At 36.2% G+C, this 26,333-nt stretch overlaps 1 protein-coding gene across 4 annotated transcripts in view; it reads left to right on the top strand.

The window, feature by feature from the left end:
* The first annotated feature begins 4,954 nt into the window (after positions 1–4,954).
* Cdh18 (cadherin 18) overlaps positions 4,955–26,333 on the top strand; it is an 860,101-nt gene continuing 838,722 nt past the window's right edge. For 2 of the 4 annotated variants that reach the window (XM_076551717.1, XM_076551716.1), the window contains exon 1: positions 4,959–5,259. The gene's annotated coding sequence lies outside the window, so the exon portion shown is untranslated. Of the gene's footprint in view, positions 5,260–26,333 lie in introns of all 4 variants that reach the window. The other 2 variants (XM_016000295.3, XM_042261387.2) reach the window with 2 other exon arrangements.

The following is a 26,333-nucleotide window of genomic DNA, read 5'->3' as shown; positions in this document are numbered from 1 at the left end:
CCCCAAAGTCCCAATCCCTGTGACAATTTGTCTTAGCTATGGTCTTGTTGCTATGAAGGGATGCCATAACCAAGATAACTCTTATGAAAAAAGTGTTTAATTGGAAGCTTGATTACCATTTCAGAAGCATAGCACATTATCATTATGAGGTGTGGGGAGACGTGGAAGCACGTAGGTATGTACTGGAGCAGTAGCTGACAGCTACATTCTGATCCTTATGCAGAGAGAGAGCGAGAGCGAGAGCGAGAGAGAGAATTTGGCCTATCAGGATCTTTTGAAACATTAAAGCCCACCCTCAGTGACAAACGTCCTCCAACAAGGCCACACCTACTAATCCTCATTTTTTGAAATAGTGCCAGTCCCTGGTGACAAAGCATTCAAATATATGCACTTAAGGGGGCCACACTTATTCAAGCCACCACATGGTTGGTTTTAGGTTATCAGTGCTGAACCTGACTGCTTTCTAGCTCTAATACAGAAACTTTAACTTTCCTGTCTCTTTAATTTTCCTATCTTTTCTCAGGGTCTCCTCCTACTTCAAGCTAGAATGTAAGTTTGTAATTGACTGGAGTCAACGTTTGCCTCTTTGATTCTAGTCAGTTGTCCTAGTGTTATTTTATTTTCTATTTTAAGATTATTTATCTAGAACCATAAGTACCCGAACAAAAATAGTAGTAGAAATTTAAGTCCACCGTGGCTCTTGTGTTGTAACTGGAAATATAATTCAACTCTTTAATTCTTTCCCTAAGATATTAAGATCTAGACTCCTAGACCCTTCTCCAAAAACTATCTAAAAGTAAGAATTATTCTTCTATGAGTTGTTGTTGAATCAATTATTTCAATTTTCTCCTCTGCATGCAACTGCATTACTAAAGTATAGTTCACCTGAAATCTATTTCAACAAATCTATATATTGAAACAATCTTTATTGTTTAAATCAGTAAGTTATTTTACTCCAGTTGTAATTATTAATATTAATGCCCAAACAACATATTATTACAATGTCATAAAATTATTTTTAATTCATAAATTCATTATAGGCTTCTGAATTAATATATCAATAATATATACTAAATATACTGAAGTATATTTCACTTGAAATCTATTCTAGTAAATCTATATATTGGTTCTGAAAACTATTTTACTGTTTAAGGTATTAGGTTATTTTATTCCAGTGTTATTATTAATATTAATGCTCAACATACTACATTTCATACAATTTTAATATATTTCTGAATTAAAATATATCGATGATATAAATATATTATATCTGAATACATATATATGTATATATACATATATATATATATATATATATATATTTACATAGTGGATACAGTGAAGAATCTGTAGACCTCAATGAGAAATTAAGGTGGGTGAGGCAGAAAGATAATGTAAATAATAAGAATAACTGATGATAGTTGGTTTAGTAACACATCAGTTTTGACAGGCTGGTAGCATTAGATCTGAATTGTAGGTTTTCAGGGTTCAACTGTGAGCCTGATTGAGAAGAGCCTACGAGGAACAGGACCTCTGAAATCAGATACAGGATGGCTGCAAATGAAAGACTCAGTAAAGTGACAAAGAGAAATTAGAGTTGGACATATAATCCATGTAGAAGAAGATGGGATGAAGGCTTGGGACAGTCAGGAATTCTTTACCTGTGGTTATCTTCACATTTATGCTAAACAGTGAAGTGACAAGCCAGTGTGGCCAGGGAGGTGGCTACCACCCACACAGTGTTGGCTGTTTGCCTTTCCCTTTATGGAATATACACACCTGAGTCTTCCATCCTTTGTCACTCCAATTGTTCACTTTGTTCTCAGGTCTGTTCTTTCTGATGTGTTTGCTTTTTTTTTTGGCTAAAAATTGATTTTATTTTTAGTGTGTGTGTGTGTGTGTGTGTGTGTGTGTGTGTGTGTGTGTGTGTATTTGGCAGCTGTACATTCAGATGAAAGTGAAAAGAGCGGTGAACTGTGCTTAGTGAATGCTGAAATAAAAACTCTGTTCCAAGTTCTCTGCAGGGAGATGAGCAGGGCCTCTTCTAAGGTGTTAGTATGCCTATGTGCTCCCATGTTCCCAACATACTTGATGTGTTCATTAGGTGTTAGCTTCTCTTTTTAGGAGCAGTCCGAAGTGCCTCATGTTTGGCATTGGAGAATAGTTGCTTCTAAATAACAACATGGCGCAGAGTCATCATGCCTCCGCATTTGCCAAATTCTGCTTCCTAAAGTGCAGTCACTGGGAGAGGGTTGAAAGGCAAGTTTTAGACAATTCAGAGTAACTTAGAGTGGAGCCAGCCTAATCTCTGCTGGACTAAAGCTGCTTAAGACACTGTTCCATCCCAAGTGACTTTGAAACCGTCAATGTCTAGGGAACTACTGAAACGCTGGATACCATCTCATTTAGAAATTATCATACAATGGTGATCTAGTTACTTCAAACATGGTAATTATTTATGTATTTTACATTGAATAAATACATTTCAAGCAACTTCTTTATAACTCAATTTAAAAAAGGTTAATTTTCAGAAAAATATGTTGAAGAATACTTGCTTGTTTCTGCCATTCAGCTGATAGTGTAGTAGGAAAACACACACACACACACACACACACACACACACACACACATATATATATATATCAAAAAGAGGACTAATATAAATATAATTAGATTAAAATACATTTTGAGATTAAAAACATAAAATATATGTATATATGACATTTATTACCATCCACTGTTTTTCAGTTACTGATCATGCTAGGAAATATGACACTTCTCTAGGTGGCAACAGTCTTTAACAGGATGAAAATCCATCCACAGTGAAACTTCAGACTTTTGGTTTCATCTCAAACCTGTTCATCCCCACTCCAAGGGCAAAGGTTGTGCCATTTGCTACACCTAGTTAATTGTCTCCTTCACCTGCATCTCAAGCAAGTAAAACTAATCATTTAGCTTTACCAAGATTCCTATTTGCTGAGTTAAACATGTCTGAGTTGTCTTCTAAACACTTTGAAAAGCCCCCCTGTTACTCAATCACTCTTACCTGAGCACTGGAGTTACTCCATATTGTCGTCCATCCTTCCCTTCTTTTTCATTTTCCTCTCCTTTGTCCTAAATGTTACAGCCAACCTTCTTCCACTAACCCTCCCCGCTTCCATCTTTTTGACCTTGTGGTTTTGCTCTTGTTATAACTTCTCTAAGACCTTTTCTTCGACTTGTAAAACATTCTCTACACTCTGGGAGAAGGATTGTTGGAATTCATGCTCTTTTTCTTCTTTTTAAAATGCCATGCTATATATGACATGCTTCGATGTCTGTTTTGAAGAGTGATATCTTGTTCATGGGTACTTGATGCTCTTTGAATTACTTTGGAAAGGAGGTGGAGAGCTTACTGCCTGGTATTTGATTACTTGAGAATTCCTTACTACCCACCAGACTGTAAGCTCCTGGCTGATTAATTAGAGAACAATACACCAAAATGATCAAAGTCACAAAATAGCCTGTTCCTACTCTAATGAATTACTTCTCTATTAACGAAACCAAAGGTTTGAAACAAAGAATTGCCAAATATTTGCTGAATTGAACCAATTATTTCCAGAAGGCTTTTCTTAAGTAGATGATACTATACATTATAATTTGATGTTAATTGAGAGTAACTGCGTATTTATGCATATTTTATGACCTCTTTGTTCTTCTCAATTCATTTTAGCAGAAATTGCATACTTTTCTGTATCTGTTGATACTGAAGTTTGATACCACTGCTTGGCTTTAATAGCTGTTGGGAACTGAGTTATAGTAAAGTATTCTAAAGTTTTCTTAATAAGCATAGTGGTGGATTATAAAAAAGAAAAAAAGTCACAAAAGTCTGGTTGATTAAGAAGTGTAAAAGTAAGAAAAGTAGTAATGGTTGTAGCAGCAACCGAGAAAGAATAGGGTTAGAAGACCCTAGGTTCTCTTGTATTCTTTTCTCCCTAACTTCTCTAGTCTTTCTGGCAGCACGTGAGCAGTGAAAGACCAATCTGGTCTCCAAAGGCTTGTTTTGTGTTTCTTTATTCTGGACCATCATAGTAGCCAAGCAATAAAAGTGTCATTTTAAGAAGGAAATCCTCTTAACCTTGAGCGTTGAACTAGGTGTGAGATGTTCTGTTTGATTCCTTCTGAGATCTATTTGTACATTTATATTTTCAAAAAAAAAATGTTTTATATACTAGCATCTGACTCAGATCTTCTTTCAAAAATATCTACAAATATCATCTGTCATTTTTATGAGAAACAAAAATATTGATCCCAGTTTTTCAAGAACAAAATGAATAACTCAGCATACTTCAACATGCTGGGCATTCTTTAACTGATCTGAGACACGGGTTGCTTTAGGCTTTGTTGTCTCTAGCCAAAAGCAGATTTCAATGTAGGCAACTGTGCCACTAATTATATATATATATATATATATATATATATATATATATATATATATAATGTATATGTGTATGTACATTTATATGTAGATATATATATGAGTATAAAATATTGTATTACACATTGCTATTTTGCAATGTGTCTCAAACAATGACAGAAAAGGTTACTATGCATAATTATAAACTACTATCAGTTGGCAAGGAAGGGTTAAAGCTTTAAATGCAAAAATCTGCAATAACACTGAGCTTGCTTTGAGCCTCTGCTCTCTCAAATCCTATCGCTAAGGGAGATAAAATAATGAACAATACTTGAGTAAACTGCTGGCAAAACTCTTATTGTTTGTACCACTCTTGGAAAAAGGCTCTTGGGACTAGCAGTGGGGTCCTTGCTATTGATTGGCTGGTTAAATAGGGGACTATTAGCTTCAGACAGGCTAGATTGATTACACAGCAGCAGCAGGAGCTAAGACTTAGAGCTGAGTGAGCATCAGGGGGAGAGAGAGAGAGAGAGAGAGAGAGAGAGAGAGAGAGAGAGAGAGAGAGAGAGAGAGAGAGAGAGAGAGAGAGAGAGAGAGAGAGAGAGAGAGAGAGAATCACTCTGTGGCTGCTGGTACCGGATAATCCTGCTTCCCAGCTGCCTCAGTCAACAACTTACTGAGCTGCTTTTTCTTTTACAAAAGGATGTCAGCTCTGAGAGCCAGCGAGAAATAACAGACTTCACCTTGGAACAGCTCAACACACTCGTGCAGCATTAAAGCAGATTTGAAGAGAAAACAAAAATCAAGCCCTAACCCAGCCCCGCTTCTATCTACATTGCAGACAGAACAGTTCCATGCTCCAGGTAAGGAAATTATTATCATTTGTTTTTCATGTGTTTCCTTTCAGACAGCCACAGTAAGATACATAGCAGCTAAGCTTGCTTTTAAAACTGAGTTTGCAGTAGAATATTAGAGTCGGGGTGCTGTAATGTGTTTAAATGAATGCATTTGCATGTTTATCCACAGGTACATTCACTTTTTAATGCAATCATCACATGATGTATTTATGTAGCACATTCTCCAATTATAGAAGATAATTAAGCCAAATCTATCCTAAAAATAGGAAGGTCATTTTAGTGCCGGTATAACAACACTTTCAAAAATATTGCTTTTTTTGTTAAATAACTTTGATAATAAAAACATATCAAGAAGTACCACTATTGCATGGACTGTGAGTTTTAATTTAATGCGGACATAGAAGCTACCCTTCAGTTATTCTTTGTGAAATCTGCCTTCTAAGTGCAGTTTTAACTTTTCAGAGTAAGCATGCTGTCTGGGTCCCAAAAATATGAATTAGACTGCCCTTTTATTATGGCTGTGGTTATGTTGTGTTTGTTATTGAAGGAGCCCTGTGCTAAGGAAGGAAATTTGAGTCCGGACATGCTTAGGCATTCTAGAGTTCACTGCTGAACTGCAGCAGTCCTATCAATTAATATTTAAAGTGTCAGGGGCGGTGTGTGCAGGCAAAGTGCCTGTGAACACATGTGGTCTTTCCAATATAAAATTCTCTTCTGGGCGCAGGGTTTTAGAAAATGATTTCTCAAGAAACTGATGGAATGGAACAGGAATAATGGCTGGAGCAATGCAGTACTGATGGAAATGACTGACCTTTGGGTGTGGGTCAAAATATTAACTGCAAAGGGAGAACATGGTCATGAAAGGGGTTTATTTCTTGCATGTCGGAAGTAAAATGATTTGTGATACTAATGTGTTAGGGTATTTACTTTTGGGTCAATGAAGAGCTAATTTATCGTGAGAGTTTCTCTGTCATTTAGAGTGCAATTCTCTGGGCTGCTCCTTTTATCAGAGAACATATTACTATGTGATAAGTGATCAAAACTTTTTAATGTGTTATTCCATTTTAAAAATAATTATGGTGGGACACCTTGCACAGCCTTGGTGCAGGGGGAGGGCCTTGGACTTGCCTTTACTGAATGTACCAGGCTCTGCTGATTCCCCATGGGAGGCCTTACCTTATGGGAGGAGGGGAAGTGGGGAGGGTTGCAGAGGTGGGGGGGTGAAGGCTGGAGGTGCTGGAGGAGGGAAGAGAGGGGGATCTGTGGTTGGTGCATAAAATGAATAAAAAATTCCTTAATAAAAAATGAAAAAATTATTACAAGTTTGCCAAGCCTCTTGGGAGTGAATTAGCTGAAGTTAAGAATATAACTTACTTTGAACTGTTATATTGTGTTTTATTTCATCTTTAAAATTACTTAAAATAAAAAATCACATATGCAAAATATAGTCCTTCATTATATTACATTGTCTTTCAATTATAATTGCAAAGGCTTGGGTAGTTATATTGGTCAGGACAATACCATAAGAGAATAACAATAATGCGAATAGAAATTACAACAAATATGGCTTGACTAAAGTTGCGTATCTGTATTGGTATGTTCTTATGGGGTATTGGTTCTCTTGTTTTGAATTGAGTAACCTGAATGGATTTTTATGTTTATTTCTTCTGATTATTGTGAGTGAGATCCAATGACCAAATTGTGAAATGAAGGCACCCTAGCACACACTTTTATTGATGCACCAGCATTATCTTTAACAGAAACTCAGCACTTGTTTTAAATCTGGTATACCCATTACTGCATTCAACATTCTCTGTTAATTGTGCTCTCTGAGGACCATGTCAAAGTTGCCAGTAGTATTATTGAATTTTATGCAAATTATTGGATTTATCTTCTGAGAAGACATAATGTAGTGTCAACTAAATTATTTATTTGTTTTAACTATATTATATATGTTTATTTAAACTTAATTTGCTTACAACACTCTACAAATCTGTTTTATAGTACAGTTTTCTTATGCTACTTCTTTATAGGCTATGTTGCATTTTTTAATAAAAGAGACTAATTCTCAGTTGCATTGTATGTTTTTATTAACTCATTATTTAAATTTCAGTATGAGTATATGTAAATTTTCATAGTATTTTTCTATAAAAAAGAACACTCTTCTTTTAAAAACTTTTTGAAATAATGTCTTAACCCTGTACCTCTCACATCTAGACAGTCTTTCAGGGCTCTCAATTTTACTTTGATTCTTTTTTTATTCCTTATAAATTTGCAGTTTCTATTAGAATATTTAATCCCCTGTATCGTTAGCAGGAAGCATTCAATGATTGGAACCAGAGAGTTTTTTTTAAATCAGCACTGCAGTTTCCTGCTATTTAATTGATATTCCCCCTGCATTCTGTATTATCTCTCTCTGCAAACAAGATCAAAGAAGACTATTGTCCTGGGAGCAAGACACCTAAGGGTCATTCCAAGTCTGAAATCTACAGTTTACTCAATCAGTTCATCTTCGGTTTCTGTTCTTTCTTTGAATTTATAAAAGAGGTCAATGGGACCTTTCATTCACCTTCTCATTAACTCCTATAGTATCAGATGTCTCTCCTGATTACTTATTTTAACCACACTGAAAGAGAAAAATTAAGAAAGCATGTCCACTTAGGTTTCTGTAGCTCTCTGAACCATTAGGGGGCTCTTTCTCCCTGTGTTATGTGCAGTGGAGTACAGCAAGGTGATACAGCATTCTTGCAGCATTTGCTCCTGTTTGAAAGGCATGAGGACTGCTTCAAGAGTTGTTCTGGTGCCACCCACAAAACAGACACTATGAAGATCTGTAAGAAATCTATTTTCAAAGGAAAATAAGCACACCCTATGCTTCTCATTCTTTGAATTTATTAATGCATATAAATATAATCTTAAATAGCTGAAATATTTAAAACATGAAGATTTACTGAAATTCAAAGGCTACCTTTTAAGGGGACACCATTATAAAGCAATCTAAAGAACTTATTTTTGCACTACTCTCAAATATCTGAGTCCAAGACAAGATCTCAGTGACTCTGCTTTTCAAGCAATTTACTCTCAAAAAGAACAAACAGAATCTCACTAAGGGAGAGGATTACTTATTTTCTAAAAAAATAATAAGTACAGGAGAAGAGAAAATAAAATGATGGAATTAGTGTCAGTCTACATGTAATAAGTACCTTTTCGAATTCTTAAGCATTTTTTGATAACTATGAACTCTTATAGACATAAATAAGTGGTTATGTAATTGTTGATTATAGGACAAATGGGTCTCTTTTCTATCAATCTCAGACACAGTGCTTTTTAAGCTACAGTGTAGACTTTCTTCCAGGAAGGAAACCTACTTACTCCTTCTCTTCTGCAGCAGAGATTATTGCTTATTGCAGAAAGTGTTTAGACATCCCAGAAACATGTGAGACAAGACACAAGGAGTCTGTTTGGTGGATAGATGCAGGCTTTATATCATTTAACTGGACATTTATATATATTGAAAGGAATAATACCAGAAGCACCTAATATAGTACAAGTCATCCCAAATCTATCCAGATAGTATCAAAACAAAGCAGTAGTGGTAATATAAATTATCAGCACTGTTACGGGTGAGAATTCTGCTGCTGAAAATTCATTGTCAAGGGTATGAAGAATGTTTTAATAACTTTTCATTTCTTCTACAAGACATAGTTCGTTATATGAAAGAAGCATAAAGGAAAGCTGAGCATTGATGGCATACACCGTAATTCCCAGCACTCAGGAGGTAGAGGCAAGTGGTTCTCTGTGAGTTCGAGGCCAGCCTGGTCTACAGAGGGAGTTCTAGGACAGCCAGGACTATTACACAGAAAAAACCTTGTCTCCAGAAACAAACAGACAAAAAAAAAACAAAAACAAAAACCCAGAAGCTTAGGGTTCCAGATAACAGCTAAAATTAAATATAATCATTGAATAAGATTGCAAAATTTGCAGTTAAATATAAATGTAGGTCACCTTTTGCCCAGAACAAGATTAATGTATTTGTGTTTTCTAACTAATAGTGAATAAGTGAAAATACTGCTGAAATATACCATGTCTTATATCACCCAGCAGGGAAATAAACCATTTTAAAAATGTTTGTTTGTGTAAATGTGTAATTGTCGTGTGTCAGAGGGGGTAGGTTGGCGTGTGTGTGTGTGTGTGTGTGTGTGTGTGTGTGTGTGTGTGTGTGTGTGTCTGTGTCTGTGTCTGTGTGTGTGGATTTGGATACCTTTGAATGCAGTACATACACACATGGGTATGAGGTGTACCCTTCTCTGCATATCTGTGAATCCTGTGGAGTGGGTTAGCTGATGTGGTCTGTCACTCTCCACCTTGTTTAATGAGAGTACAGTCTCTCTCACTGAACCTTGACCTAGTTTAGTGGCCAGCAAGTACTAGTGATTATCTTAATTCTGACTGCCATTGCCAGATCTAGCTAAACAGGCTTGAAGAAATATACGTATTATTTAAATGGATATTAGGGATTTGAACTCAGGTTCACACCCTTGTGTAACATGTCTTTTTATCTTTCTAGTCATCCTGCTAGATTGAGAAAGCAAGGGTGTGGGTGACATTATAAAATAGAGCAATATCAGACTTCAAAAGAAAGTAAAGAGGCTCCACCTAACCATGTCCAGTGCATTGGACTGGGACACATGATACTACACGTGCAGAAATGTTTGTATATTTATCATTGCATGTTCAATGAACTAAGTGGTATGTCTTATGAAAGTATCTCTCAGTTTTGATATTTTTAAACATTTATTTATTTTTACTGTATGAATGAGTACTTTGTCTGCTTGTACCATATTAGTACAGTCTTTGTGAGTACCAGAAGTGGATGTTAGATTTTTCTAGAACTGGATTTAGAGATGTATGTGAACCACCAAGGGTGCACCGAGAATCAAACAAGTCCTCCGCATGAGCAGCTGGTGCTCTTACCCACTGGGCCATCTCTCCAGCTTGAGATTTGCTTTATGTCATCATATTTTATTTCAACATATTTTGTTTCTATATTCAATTTTATCTCTCATCTTAGCACAAAAATACATGTCTTTAGCATGATCTCTTTTTATTTTATGTAAAAACTTGTTTGTCTATGACCTTAGATGTGTACTAGAAGTTTCTCTGGCACATTGTTTTTCTGCTCATTGGAATTATTTCTTGAGTCACATAAGTTAATATTTGAACACTATTATTCATCAAACTTCAGTTATTATAAAATATGAATGAGGGGATTTTGGCATAGAGTTTCTAAGACTAATAGAAGATAATAAATGTAAGCATAATATTCATTTTATGAATTATAATATGGTTGAGGTAGATTTAAGTGTTAGTAAATGGCTACCACATATTGTCAGTGCAAGTCATGGGACATAGGTACCAATTTTCACCCGTTTGTTGATAGAAAAAAAAATTGAGATGTTCTAGAAATAAACAATAGTGTACAGCAGGACGAGTTTAGGCATACCACTTTTGTTTCAAAAATATGTTACATGCCATCTTTTCTAGGAATAGGCAAATTTTAGAGTGATTTTAGGTTTAGACAGAAATATGAGTAATCATTATTGTTTCCTTATGTTCTTTTATCCTCACTTTTCATTACTATCTATACTGCTTTTCTGTTTTGAACATCTTACCTCAGTGTGGCTTCTTAATTGTAATTGATAACTCAAAAATTTACCCTGAAGGTATCATCTGTACCATTGTTTTTAAACTTTTTAGTTTTTACTAAGCTCTACCCTTCACATTATGTGTTCAATAGATTTTATCCATTCGCAGTGACAGGTGATGGCCAAATTAGTGCACATTGCATACCTTTTACTGCCTTGTGCTGTCCTTTGCCTGGCATGTCTATGTTTACACAGTTCTTTCTGCCCTTAGTATTTTGTTCATCAATTTCCCTTCAGTAGACTTTAAAAATGTTTTAATTATGTAAGATGGTATGGTGTTTTTTGAATGGTACTAAATCGTTGAAGTGGTTTTTCATCCATTCAGTGACAGTAATATTCCTTACTAGTTTCTAATTTTGGGAATCATCAATTAAAGTTACGTTAAGTTTTATGGACAGCATTTGTATGTACATAAATCTCAGCTACTTGAGGGAAGTCATAATGGTTATGATTACCTGTCTGTGTACTAATTAATTGCAGTTTTCTTCTCATAAGAAACTGTAAGTTTATATTCCTAAGTGTATTCAAATGTTGGGTTACCATTAGTAAATAATAAGAGTTATTGTTCTACACAGCCATAAGAATTTGGTGTTTTAGACTTTCATATTATCAAAAATTATTTCTTCAATGTTTAGAGATTATAATGAAATGCCTATTTTTCCTTTCTCATTTTAAATCTTCCCATATTCCTCTTTTTCCTTTCTTTCAAATTCATCACTTCCTGGCTGTTCATTGTGTCTTACTTCTTTCAACATATTCTTCTGATTGGTTATAGCAACTCATTAGTTGTTGTGAAAAATACAAACAAAGTTTTACCTTCAGAAACATATCTATCACCAACTGACATTTTTGGACAAAATATTTTATGTTTGCTGAACAAGTGCGTGAATATGGCAGTTTAAAGCCAGGGGCTCTTTATGCTTCACCTTTATTTGTAATTTTTAATTAGAACCAAAAAGAGAATATTTAGACACAGGATTAAGTAGACCAACTTTTATTTGCGAAATATCATACTGGTAAAAAGAATTCTCTTGTTTTAAGATTGTAATATGAGTACAACAATTTCCATTCTCTCTACTCTCTCCTTCCTCATCATCTCATTGGAGATAGGAAAATATTTGGCCTCTCTCTCTTCCCATAGACTCTGCCTTGCTCTCTTTCCAATCAATGGCACCTTTTTTATTAATTGTTGTTAACACACAAATGTTTTTGTTCATACATATGTGTTCTAAATATGTAAATGCAGCTGACTCAGTCTGTATAGATCACTCTTGGGTATGTTTTCGGGACTGACTGGTTGATGCTGTATAACCAGTTGGTGGACTCTTCTCTAGGGAAAATAACCTCTCACACTCTCACTGTTCCTTAGTTGCTCGTAGTTCTTAGTGTAGGTCTGAGGGTTCATGAGTTTTCCATGTCCACTGAAGAATATTTAGTGCTGTCACACTTTAGCTCACATTTAGGCAATCATGTTGGTGTGATTTTAAAGGTGCTGCTTCTGACAGTCCCAGGAGATACAATCTCACAGCAAGCGCCTTGGTACTCTGGCTGTTAAAATCTTTCTGCCCTCCCTTCTGCAATGGCCCCTGAACCTTAGGTGCAGAACTTTTATTGCAGATATATTCACCCAGCCTGGGATAAACAACTCCACATCAGCAGAGTCCTGATTTCTCACTAAGGAATCTTCTGTTTGCAATAAAGGGTGACCAACACAGACATCTTGAGATTTTTATGCTTTGAAGCATGTAAAGCTTGCATCATAAAATAAACACTTATTATTAATCCATTATATATCCTTCTATTCAGGTTATTTTGATATGGAAATCTGATCCGCTTTTAACTCTTCAGAGCACGATACATATCATGTATATTAACGTCAGTTATATGGAAAATATTTTGAAAGTGAGCTTCTTAGTGAAAGAATGGGCAATCCTCTTGACATGGTTCAGGTTTCAAGTTTCCTTTCCTTTCCTTCCTCATCATCTCATTGGAGATAGGAAAATATTTGGCCTGTTAAACAATCCCATGTTCAAGTCCTTACATGGATTTTTGGTACTTAGAAACTTGAAGTCATGTCGCTTAACTTCTCTGTTTACTCATTGAAAATAATATACAAGTGTATCTATTATGACAGTAAGTTTGATGTGAATAGCTCCCTTAAAGATGAAAAGTACCATAGATTAGCACTAAGTCATTATGCAGTAAATACCATGTTTTCCCCAGAAATAAATATAGAAGTCTGTGGTGAGTGCAAGCATTATAAAACAGAAATATTGAAGATATCTATTTAAGTGCTCACTATCTCTCTTCTCTCTCTCTAAATTGAAAGGATATTAATTATGGAACCAAATACTTGGATCTGTGTCCTCTTGTACTAGTTAAATTTTGAAAGCATCTTGAAGCAGTGAACACAAGGGGAAAAATGCATCTTGTCCTACCGTCCTTCTGTTCCTGTGTCTTTCTCTATTAATATACATAAGTAGATTTATTAGTGCATTTATCCCAAGTTAATTGACTTATATTCTGAACTGCCCACTTAGACATTCATTAAATAATGTATGCTTGCTTTTAATATTCCTTTTTATAAGCTTAGTTGCTGGCTGGGATGTATACCCAGGGTATCATTTCCAACATCTAGCTGTAGAATTCTTCTTACTTAAATCGATATCATTTTAGCTTTCTGGCTGGAATCACAGAACCGGCAAATTCTTTGCCAAGGATCTTCTCTAACAAACTGTATCTAAAACCTACTGAGAGAAGAGCACTTTGAACAACAGCAGAAAAATTATCACTGAGAGTATTAACGATTTTCTGAAATAAAATTTCAAAGCCCAATTTTGAAACATATTTATAAGAAGGAGAAACTGAACTGTTCACTCAAATCCAGGATTGTTTCACAAATCAAGAAACATTGTACATAGGTGTAATGTATGATTTTGTTAGATTACTGCATATCTATCTCTGAATGACTCAGTGAGATGTTCCCAGAAGGGACAGAAAGGAACAGTATAGTTTAGACAGAAGAACAGAAGTGTGGTCTGTAGATTAATGCTGGTGCTACAAAGAGATAACTACCAAAATTGAAATGATTTTCAGCATTGCTTAATTAGAACAGACTGCTTGAATATAATGTGTGAATGTGTGTGTGTGTGTGTGTGTGTGTGTGTGCGCGTGCGTACGCACGCGCGCATATATGTATGGGATGTGTGTGTGTGTGTAATCTAAAAATCTTGAAAAAATATCTAAATAATAAGGTCCTTCTGTTTTTGAAGCTGTGTTAAAGCATGTCATTCTAAAATTTTAGGAAAGGTCATTTTTATAATTTAGAAGCACACCTCTTCATAATAAATTAATAATGAGAAATGCTTTGGGAGGGTTATCTATAAGATTGAATGGGTTTATCAAAGTAAACTCATATAGGTGACTGACCTAAGTACAGAGAGACAGACCACAGCAAGAATCATGTTAACATTGAATGCCTCTCAATCGAATGTGTTTCATTTTTACTCAGGCATACTTAGGAGCAATTAATGACTGCCATATTTCATTCTTTGTGACTCTAGTAGCTATGAAGATGCATAAAATAGGACTAAGATTCTCCATCAACTCAACAAGATAAAAATTGTGTCAGTTTCCATCTATTGTCTTTTATATCCTTTCATGTTCTCTTCTGAGATTCTGGGTTTAGGTTCCTGAAAAAACATTTGGTCTCTTTTGGATTACTTTCTTTATATTCTACCAAGAATATTATAGAGTTAAAAATTAAGCCAAATAAATGGACCCTCTTTTCCTTTGCTGTGGATTGCTTTTGTTTATATTATTTTACAGTTTTCTTCACTTTATAGAGCTGTCCAATGCTGAGACCTTTTAATACAGTTCCTCATATTGTCTTAACCCTCAACCATAAACTTGCTTTTGTTGCTACATCATAACTGTAATTTTTCTATTGTTACGAACCAAAATATAAATATCTCTGTTTTCTGATGGTTACATGACTCCTCTGAAAGGGTTATTCATGCCCAAAAGGGTTGCAATCCACAGGTTGAAAATCACTTCCTTGCAGAATCTCCCACAAAGGATTTGCTTCCCAATTTTATCTGCTTCTGACAATCTCAAGATTCAGTTCTTGGTGACCCAGAAGAACATAACATCAGACTTGTTTTTTTCATGCCACAAATTCTCCTTTCAGGTGTTTGCATCCTTTAAAGTAACTGTCGCTGACAAAATGAAATATTTCAAAGATCTTTCAGAATATACGAGGATTTCAAGTCAGACAGGGTAAATTCCTACAATTGCCTTAAAGGCATTTATTATTACCTGAAAGACAGAAGAAAAAATATGAGGGAAGTCTATGTTATTCTACCATTCCTGTGGTGGAGACCTGCTTCTTTGTTACCTTACTGATTATTTGCTGTATTTTCAGTCCACCAAGACATATATTAAAATTCCCAATGGAATAACCCTTGTGCTTTGTGAATTTTGACACAATAGTTATTAAAGAGTATTGAGTCTGGAAGTTGGTAACAGTAGAGTTGGGTAGTCAAGGAAATGGATAATTTATAATGCTCCAAGTTGTTTGTATGATAATGCCCTTGCCCTTTAGCAGTGATGAGGTTTTTGTTTTGTTTTGTTTTTTTGTTTGTTTGTTTGTTTTGATAGCGAATAGTGTGTAGAATATATACATCAAGTAATAGAGTTTTCAATTAGTCAAGTAGCCAATCATGTCTACTGGTGGTGATAAAGGATTTTTGGAAGCATGGCTTTAGTAGCCCTGTTAATTCTCCTTAACTATTTACTTGTAATGTTGATTCTGAGACTTCAAGGTGGATTGCTGATTTTCACTGTGTGCAAGAGCTTAGAGGTGAGCAAGAAAACAAGCCAAGAGAAGCACACTGTAGTAGGTAGCCATTCTAGCCAGCAGGCTGGACTCCAAGCCCTCTCTGTGCCTCTGTAGGATGCCGCCACCACCGCCACCCCTAAACTGACTTTCCCTAAACCTCTCTTGTCAACAGAAGTATCCCTTCTTCCTTGTCTGAGGAGACCAAGCTGACCTCACTTGTAGATAAAGTAGTTAATCACTTGTGGGACTTGGCTTGAAAGGTTTCCCATTTCCCTGTATATCTACTGTACTCTTCCCTATTTCCTGACCTCATTCATTATACCTAGAGCTCAACACACATTGTCAATATACCTAATAATATTTGATCTAAAAAATGACATATCCTCTAAACCACATTCATATGTTTGTTAATTGATATCCCTAAAAAAAAGTCAGAAAGTGTGTTAGTATATCATAAAAGGACTAGATGGAGCTTGAGAAAATATAATATTGGATTTGACTAAATGTGGTTACATAAATCATATACCAGGGATGATAATTCAATAGGCTTTCTTGCATAGTAAAAAATATCTCTATTTATTTTGTTAATCAATGAAATATGTATAAATCTCAATTAGTATTCTTAAATTTGGATAATGCCATCTTAAGGAAATCAACCTTCACGATGTTTTTATGGCCTGATGTCTTTTCTTTTTTTAATTTACAAGCTCTTTATAAGAAAGTTTTAATAAACTTTAAAAAGTACCATAAAAATACTACATATTGAAAATGCATTTAATAGATCTACTCTATTACTTAGACTTATAGAAAATCATATTATCAGATGTGTCATTGTATAATTGCATGACTAGTTAGGAACTTTGCCTCAATGTTGCTGTCCATCACTTAAACAGTAGAAGCCATGTAGCAAAGCCAATCACTCACCACATAAACAGTAGTAGCAAAGTGCTCAGTAGGACTAGTTTTAGATGTAGGAGTGTTTGAATCTGCAATCACAGTTGTTCTACTACAATTTACAAAGGTCTTTGATTGGAAACCTTGAATTTCCGCAGTTAGGAATGATGTTCCCTAGGAAAATATGGGATGAATCAGTTAACTGGCATGGTTGAATCCTTTCAATATTTAGTGACCACACTGTGTCAAGGGTCCTTCCTAAGTTTCTCTTCAAGCCACATGCTAGAGTGATGAAATGGAGTAGAAAATAACAATCTCAATCAATCAATAGCAATCTTGAAAATTTATTCCCTGTGTATCAATTAATACTAATTTCTCATTACTCCAAATATTTGAACCTTCATATTTGGGCACTGTAGTAATTGAGTCATAAATGAATTTTAAGAGATATTCAAATTACATTAAATAGAGTTGTTTTGTTTACCTACCCTCTGGTTCCTTCCCTAATTTCTGAAAGCACTTAATGAACATTTAATTGCTTGGTGCTGTCACCCTCGCATTTGATTTCTAAGTCTTAGAGTGAGGATGTTAAATGGGGGAAAAGCACAAGGATGCTTCTGGGAATTTCATATCCCCCTAAATTACAAACGAATATTGCATGCAAGAAGTCAACAATTATTTTCAGAGGCAAGATGTTTTGAAAGCTGGGGGAAATTTTAAAGAAGTTAATTAATTTCCTTTTTCATTGCTCAATCTGCAAAGGGAATGCATAGGCCTTCATGTGTGAGTTGTCTCTGAAATAAATGACAAATATGCAGGGTTGATCAAGAGGAGAGTGGAAGTTCACCATGACTGTGTAGAGTTGAGGAAAATATCTCTGGTACAGAAAAGAATGAAGAGTGGCCCTCTATGAGTATTTTAGAACTATAATGTATAGAGAGGAAGGCAGACAAACATATTACCAAAGCATACTGCAAGTGTTACAGCTCTGAAGAGAAAGGTATCCTGCTGTCAGAAGTCAGGCTATAATTGTAAGTGGTATAGGTGTGGAGGGAAAGGTTTCCTGGCTGTTGGAAGCCAGTCTATAACTATATCTGTGAAAAGAAAGGTATCCTGGCTGCCCGAAGTTAGTCTGTAACTATAGCTGTGTTCAGGTGGAAGATGGTTTCCCCACAGGCATATAGCCATCTTGCTCCTCTCTGAGAGAGCCAAGAGAGCCTTTACAGCTCCACTCCACTCCGCTCCCCGGTGTTAAGGGCGTTTCCCCGCAGAGAGTGCATTGTTTCCCTGCTCTGGCAAAAGTTGTTGCTTCTCTGCTTCACTCTACTAAGAGGGAAACCTCCACAGAGATGTAGCAGTTTACTCGTGGTCTAGTGAAAGTTGTTACTTCTCTGCCCTGCTTCATGAAAAACTCAATCAAGGGTTCTATTGGGAGGGAGGACTAGAGAAGAGTGGAAGAAAAAGATGGAAAAAAAAAAAGCGCCAAACTGAACAGGTACAGGGCTTATATAGGGCTTCTTAGAGGCAGAGTTTTTCCAGGGTGACCATTTTCAGGATGGGCATTGGTCAGATTTCAATCCTTGATCTTGAACAAATTCAGAGATTGGCTGGATTTTATGCTCAGGGAATGGTTGCTTTTCCTGCTCAGGGGTTGGTTGGTTTTCATGCTGAACTGGTCAGGGCAGAGTGTACTTCTTTATTTCTTTTTTCTGTTCCAAAGTGTGTTTCTTTCACTGGCCCTTTTTAACCTTTTGGCTCTGTTTTCAGGACGACGGTGTTTTTCTTTCACTGGCTCTGGTTTCAGTGCCAAATTATGTTTTATTGGCTCTAGTTTCAGGGTCAGAGTGTGTTTCTTCTGCTCTGGTCTCGGAGTCAAAATGTGTTTCTTTCTCTGACTCTGGTTTCAGGGTCAAGATATGTTTCTTTCATTGGCCCTTTTCACTACACATACAATTCACTGTTCAAAGATTATGGAATATGTGTACAGTTAAATTTCAAACAGTTTTAATGATGCCATATCATCTAATTTTCTATATTTTATAATGTGTGTTAAAATTGATAATTGATGCATATACTTTGCTTGGTCATTTTTAATAATGGAGGATATGATGGGCTATACTTTGAACATTACCTCTAGAATTTTTTATTCAAATGTTTGCCTGAAGATTAGAATAGAATTAGATTAATAGCAAGAATTGGTTAAGCTTTTTTGGGATTACGACTATACTGGATCAATTTTGAAAAAAAAAATGAGCTGCCTAAGGCAATAGCGCTCCCTTATCAGATGTTTATGCATGTGAAATATAGTGCAGCAACCAGTTGCTTGGGTTAAACTTATGAATAATAACCTTAAATATATCAGCAAATAATTTTCAAGCCTAGGGGATACTACTTGAAACCATTTATCACAGTAAACAGTTCTTTAATTCAATTTTATTATGTATTTATTTAACATTGAAACAAACAGTAGCAGAGCACATCAACAATTAAATGTAAACATCAAGATGATTTGCTAGACCGAGTCATGTGTGTGTGGAGGGAATAAAAGGAGGGGCTAGAATGTCATATAAATTTAAGCAGATTAGTTCAACGTACTCATCCCATGTGGAAATCTGTTTGTGTAGCTAGTTTCCAGGCTAACCTGTAAGTTGCAGGGTCTATTTCTTTTTAAATAATACCTTTATATATGAAGTCTCACACATTTAGCATTGGAAAATACTTCCTGTCAACACCAATAGCGTGTCTTGTACAACGTACTGTCTCCTATCTTTTTAACTGTATGATATTTAGTACAGAGAGTGCAACTTCTTAATGTTGTCAATAACTTTGTAAAAGAACTACAGAATATGTGGAATATTTTATTGAGCATGGAATATTACAGGCTATTGTTATTGTTTTTGAATACCCTCTAAACTTGTTGTAAAACCCTATTGCTGAATGTGGCACATACTTGAGACATGAAGAAATATGAAGCTAGTTCTGATCTGGAAACTTAATCCCTTTTTCGCTAGTAGTTACAGTGCTTGAAAGTTCTGTGTACACTAATAAGGGAGAAAAGTAATTAATAATCTTCTACATCTGTGAACAATGAAAAGTACAACAATTGTTAACCTTGTAGAACATGCCTGCTAGGACAACATTGGTATGAATGTTATAGGAGTAAATTAATCCCTTTCCTATGGGATTTTCAGCCCATTTCACAAAATGGAACCTATGTCTGACAGCATTAACTGAGATAAAAAGCCATGAATGCCTAGGCCATAGGATCCATGGTATAATCTTAACTGATTATTTTGCAAAATTAAATTAATATTAAACTGTCTCTTTAGTTTACCTTTGTACCCATATATAAATGTATCTCTATATGCTCATCAGAGAAAAGTCTTTTTAGAGTTGATGATAATTAATATAGAGATGCATGATCAATCAATGTACAGAGAATGAGTGACTGTAGAGTATGGAACACATACATCACAACCCTTCTTCCAGTGTGGAGTCATCATTTGAGAAGAGTGGATGGGCATATTTTAAGAGCCAGTGTACAATGTCAGAGAAACAGTGATTGCTGGTCATACAGGACCAAGAACAAATAAACTTGCTGTGAGTGTGATTGCATGTAGAAGATCCGCACAGATTATACCAGCAAAAACCCTAGCGAGGATGAGAGGGAAGCTTTGAAGTCTCAGCCTTAGCTGAGAACTAATTTGAAACTAATTTCAGTCAGAAGAATTGGGTTTCTTCAGAGACATGGGCATGACAAGGTTACCCATACTGCAATAGATGGACATATACCAGAGTACATCAAGCATCACTAAGTGAACTCTGTGTGTTTAAAAAATAGAGGAAATTGAAAGATTAATGTAGTAGGCAGAATAGGAAGAAATAGGGGGATAGAAGAGAGGGATTTGATCAAGACACCGTACGAATTGTGAACTTCTTAAACACTAAGAATTTGTTTTGAAAGAAAAAGTGGATAATGTTTGATTTTTGACACAGTAAACAGTTCTGTTATTCCACAATCCTAAGTATGATTTTTTAACATTATTATGAGAGAATACATTTCATTTACTAAATTGCTTAGATATCTATTCTAAAGTACTGAGTGCAGGAGAAGCATTTTTGTGTGTATTTTGGTGTTAACATGAAGTCTTGGGGAAAAACAAGCAAATAAAGGCTAATGGTGATGTGTTTATGTGTCAATTTGACAACAGCAGATGGTGCTTGATAGTTTTTATTGACTACTTGGCATACCTAAGAATCACCTGGGAAGGTGGAGTCTTACTTGAGTGATTGATCAGATCAGGCATGTATCTGTGGAATTATGTTCATTGATTCCTGATATGGGTTTGACTGACAGCACACGGTGGGCAGCTCCAGTCGTAGATGTGCTGTGGATATCGCTCTATATAAATAAAGCACTGATTGGCCAGTGACCAGGCAGGAAGTATAGGTGGGACAAGGAGAGAGGAGAATTGAGGAAGGAGGGAGAAAAGAGAGACTGCCTGGAGCCGCCGCCAGGACAAGGAAGATGTAAAGTACCAGTAAGCCATGAGCCACGTGGCAAAGTAAAGATTACTAGAAATGGGCTAAATACAAGAGTAAGAGCTAGACAATGATAGGCCTGAGCTAATGGCCAAGCAATTTAAATAATGTAAGGGTCTGTGTGTTTATTTTATAAGTGGGCTCCGGGACTGGCCGAACTTGGCGGCAGGAGCTGGAGAGAAATTCTCCAGCTACATAGATGTTGGCTAAATAAGAAATGTAGATGAGCAAGACAGTAAGTTTTCTATATCTGTTACTACTTAAACTTCTATCCTGATTTCCATCAATATTGTACTTGGCCTTTTTTGTTATCTAATTGGGTTTTAAAATGTCTTTTTACATGTGGTATGAAAATCTTTTTCACATGTGTCCTTGGCAAGTTATTTTTTCCAAAATCAACTGGAGCTCTTACAATGCATAAAAATAATTTTAACCATCCTGGCTACTAAATAAATATTAAATAATAATCTCTATCCAAAAAGAAAGAACTTATTTCTTTACAGTTGTCATATGTCTGGAGTAAACAGGACAAAAGGAGCTGTAAGTAGAAGAGGTATGGAATGTCAGTGCTATCAAAACATATGAGGGTGATTTTTCCTTCCTGGTAGGAAGATGTGCAAACAACAGAATAGTATTTAAGAAAGCAGTAGGGACCTGGTTAAAAAAAAAAAAATAGATGGACTCTGAGGCTTAGAAGATGGCTCATTGGATTAAAGAACTTGACATAAAAACATGTGAGTTTAAGTCCCCAGAACCTCTTCAGAACTGGATGCCTGGAGTTACAGTTTGAAGTACATTGTTCCAGCAGAGAGAGAGAAGGCAGTGAGAAATGAGTACACAGAAGTCTGTGGGCTATAAAGTCTGGCATACCTTATAGAAAAGCCCAGACCCTATCTTTAATTATGTACATGGTAAGAATTAGCACCTGAGGTTATCTTCTGAACTCCACATTCCAGCTGTGTTATGTGAAGCTCACGGTTGGGTAGATGAACACACACACACATGGCGGGGGCGGGGGGTAAAGAAAAAGATGCGAAAGAGAAAGAAACATGAAATGAGTTCAGACTAGTTCCCTCTCTCTGCTCTTTGCGTACTTTCTTGCTAAAAGGACCTTAGCAGGGGGACTTCTTACGGCTTCCGGTTTCCTAGAGGAGCCGTAAGCTGAAAAAGCCATTGTTCATAATATGCCAAGTCTCAGGTGACACAGAATTTCAGACATGGCCTCTGACAAGGCTACTTGGTCAATTGGCTCATTATCCTGAGATGTCTCTCCCAGTTTGCCCTGCTACTGAATGTCCTTTGATGTTTAAAAGACACTGGTTTAGTTTTGTTGTTGTGATGTTTAGGCATGTAATTTCTCAACTATATCTATGATTACTCCTTGAGAATAGTTTCTTGGTTTCTCAAAATTTATTAGGCTTGAGATTTTCATTGTCACAGAACAAAACATTGAAAATTAATTGTGAGTGTGACTATCAGATCCACATATGTAGAGTGAACAGTGTGTCCTCTGTGATTTTCTAGAAGTCACAAAGTCCTGGAATACATGTTATTTTAGGGCAAGTCACTTTCAAAACTATGTCTCTGAGGAAGTTCAGAAATCTGTGACAGCATGGGGGCCTGATGGCTGAGAAGTGCTGATGCAGTCCTGGAATTTTCCGTGGCGACTTCTCACCTGCACTTAGCAGCTGTTTATGACTTGCTTCACTGGAGCATGTGATGCTGTACCAAGCCACAGGTCAATAAAGCCATTTGCAATGATCAACCCTCTGAGAGAGGTGATGAATCAACCGAAACTCCTTGAGGCTGTAGGAAAATTTTGCACTTTAGGTAGTTACATATAATCAAGTGAATCAGCAGCCTGCACATCTCCCTAATTAATTTTACTACCTTTGGGGAGGCATGAAAACAAACTTCTCAGGGTTTTTTCCCCTTCAGTAGGGATGTGAGTGGTTAGACATCAAATTATGCAGACAACCTTTAAACCCTGGCCTTTTAAGTACTTACACAGTACTTTCTCGATTTTTACCTTATTAAGGCTTTTGTTAATTATAAGTTTTCGTATTCTTCTTGTTTCTCAGCAGTATTTTCTATTAGTTTTAAATAAAATTATTTTGCCGTAATTCTAAAATGAGATTTTAATACTTTAGTAAAAGCATAACAATTATTTTTGGAATGCATACTTTATGTCATGAGATATGCATTTTGTATGATATATTTAGTTTAATACTCATAATAATAAACCATAATCAATATTGTGTGTTTCTTCGTATTCATTTAATAATAATGCTCAGAAATATTTTACTATAGAGGGCTCATAGAGGTGTGGTGTTCAAAAGGCAAGTATAAATGTTTCATACTACAAGCAAAGGTATATAATCACTTCCTTACAAACCAATAATAATTATGTTTATTTAGATATTATTTTCATAAAATAAACATTTATCTGCTTGAACTTTAAATTTTAAATTCTTTTTTTATTAAGAAATTTTTTATTCATTTTACATACAGGCCTCAGATTCCCCTCTCATCTCTTCCTTCTCCATTAAACAAATACTACATAATATTCCACAATTATCAAATGAAAATATGAATAAAATGACTAGTTATACTCCTATATCATTCATAAGATGATTAAAACACAAACCTTGACATTTTTATCCCAGGCAGTATGTTACTACAGTAACAGCTAACACCAATGCCTCCCGTAATCTTATATCTATTCCAAGTACTGGTGTTTTCACCATGCTGTTTGATAGATAATAGATCACAGGCTCCCAAGTAAATATCTAATTTGGAGGAAGAAAATATAATCAGAATTGTATAGCATTTTCCCTTGAACATTTTATAGTATGTTTTATATTTAATTTACCTAACATTGTATTGGTGATATTAGAAAGTTGAAACTTTTGGATCTTTTTGGTTATTCATCTACCTGGCCCTTAAACAATGATTAGGTTTCATATGAAGTCTAATGAGTCAATAGGTGTTTGTTGTTCATTTGTTTTTCTGTGCCTACTTTACTAAAATACTGTTATGGGTGTTTTGTAAAGTTATCATGATAAAGAAAACAGAACCTTGCCACATGCAACTGTCAATCACAGGTCATAAATGGATGTTTAAGACAGTAACATGGTAGAAACAGTGAATGGCACATTTCAAATGATGCAATTCATAGAATTAATGGATTCTTAGCCTGTGTTTGGTCCCATATGCTGACTAATGAAACTATCTAGGGTGTATGAAAAAGGAAAGGACAACTGAGACATCTGCTCTCTATTGAACTTGATTAATTCAAAATCATCTCACCTTTTAAATTGCCATGCAACAGGAGATACAAGTCAATAGCATGACTTTTATAGATTCCTGGAAAATTGTCAGGTCCATGTGACAGCTTTCTGAGTTTGTTAAGTATTTGATTGCTTTCATGTCTTCTAAATTAATAAAAAAAAATATTAGACACTGGAACTAACATTTACCATTGTAAGGTCAGAAATGTCCTGAATTCAGAATATAAAACTGTTTCAGCAGAGTGAGCTTCCAGTGAGCTAGAGGTAGGTCTGCTCCTTCCTGTGAGGCCCACCCAGATCCTCTGTAACTTTCCTCTTTGGCATTGCCAATTAGGTGCACTGTTCCTACCCCTAATGTCTACCCAGCTCCTGAGGGAGTCACACTCTTGGAGCCTCCAGCTAGATCCTAGACTCATCTGAGGTCCTACTACCTGGATAGTAGCATGAAGGAAAGAAGTCCAAGAGGAGAGAGGTGGGACTTCCTGCCCTATTTACTTATTTTCAATGAAATGAAAGAAGGAAACTTCTTAAATTTATAGAAAGAGATTCATAACCAGGTGCAAAAGGCCTACAGTAAACCAAATAGACAGAAGTATAAGAGCTTGTAGCATGATCTTGACCCCAGTTGTTTCCATAATCCCTCTGCCCTCTCTTTGACTGGACTCCCTTAGCTTGGCCTGGTACTTGGCTGTGGATCTCTACATCTGCTTCCATCAGGAACTGGAGGAAGACTCTGTGATAACAGTTAGTATAGTCACCAATCTGATGACAGGGGAAGGCCAGTTAAAACACCCTCTCTACTACTGCAAAGTGTCTTAGCTAGGGTCACCCTTGTGGATTTATGGGAATTTCCCTAGCAAAGATCATGATGGGGAAACTCGGAGAGACAGATGGCCCCGACTTGTGGGAGCACAGGGACACTAGACAGACAGCTGGGGGGCCTGCATGGGACTGGACTAGGACCTCTGCATGTGGGTGACAGGTAGTTTTGCAGCCTTGTCTGTTTGTGGAACCTCTGGCAGTGGGGCCAGGATCTATACCTGGTGAATGAGCTGGCTTTTTGAAGCCCATTCTATATGGTGGGATGCCTTGCTCAGCCTTGATGTGGGAATGGGGGGGAGGGATGTTGGTCCTGCCTTAACTGAACATGCAGGGCCTAGTTGACTCCCCATGGTAGGCCTTGCCCTTTCTGAGGAGCAGATAGGGTTGGATTGGGGGAGATAGAGGTGGAGCAGGAGGTGGAGAGGGAAATGGAACTGTGGTTGGAAGTGTGGTTGTAAAATTAATAAACAAAATAAATTTTAAAAAAGTTTGTAGCAACATTGGAGCAGGAATGCACACAAATACATACCAGTTGTATATTATTTATTCAATAGCATTTATTTTAACACCTTCTAAATTTCAAGCTGAAGATTTCCCCCCAAAAGATGGCAAGAAAGGTATATGTAAATGATAGTCCAGTGTTCTGAAGGTGAACACAATCTATAGATAGTGAAAGAGATGAAAAGCCCTGGCAGCAGTGGCGCACACCTTTAATCCCAGCATTTGGGAGGCACAGACAGGCAGATCTCTGTGAGTTTGAGGCCAGCCTGGTCTGCAGAGCGAAATCTAGGACAGGCACCAAAACTACATTGATAAACCCTGTCTAGAAAAACCAAAAAAAAAAAAAAGGAAAAGAAAAGAAAAGAAAGAAAGAGATGAAAAGATGAGCTGCCCTGAATGTGAAGAGGAATTTAACCTCTAATACATTGTACAGAATGCTAGTGTAAAGCACAAGGAGATGAGCAGAATGGGTGAACATTGAGGCTG

Source organism: Peromyscus maniculatus, chromosome 15, assembly GCF_049852395.1.
Source record: "Peromyscus maniculatus bairdii isolate BWxNUB_F1_BW_parent chromosome 15, HU_Pman_BW_mat_3.1, whole genome shotgun sequence".
NCBI classification, from domain to species: Eukaryota; Metazoa; Chordata; class Mammalia; order Rodentia; family Cricetidae; genus Peromyscus; species Peromyscus maniculatus.
Note: the sequence above shows the minus strand (reverse complement) of the source record. Positions and strands in the feature narration are given on the sequence as shown.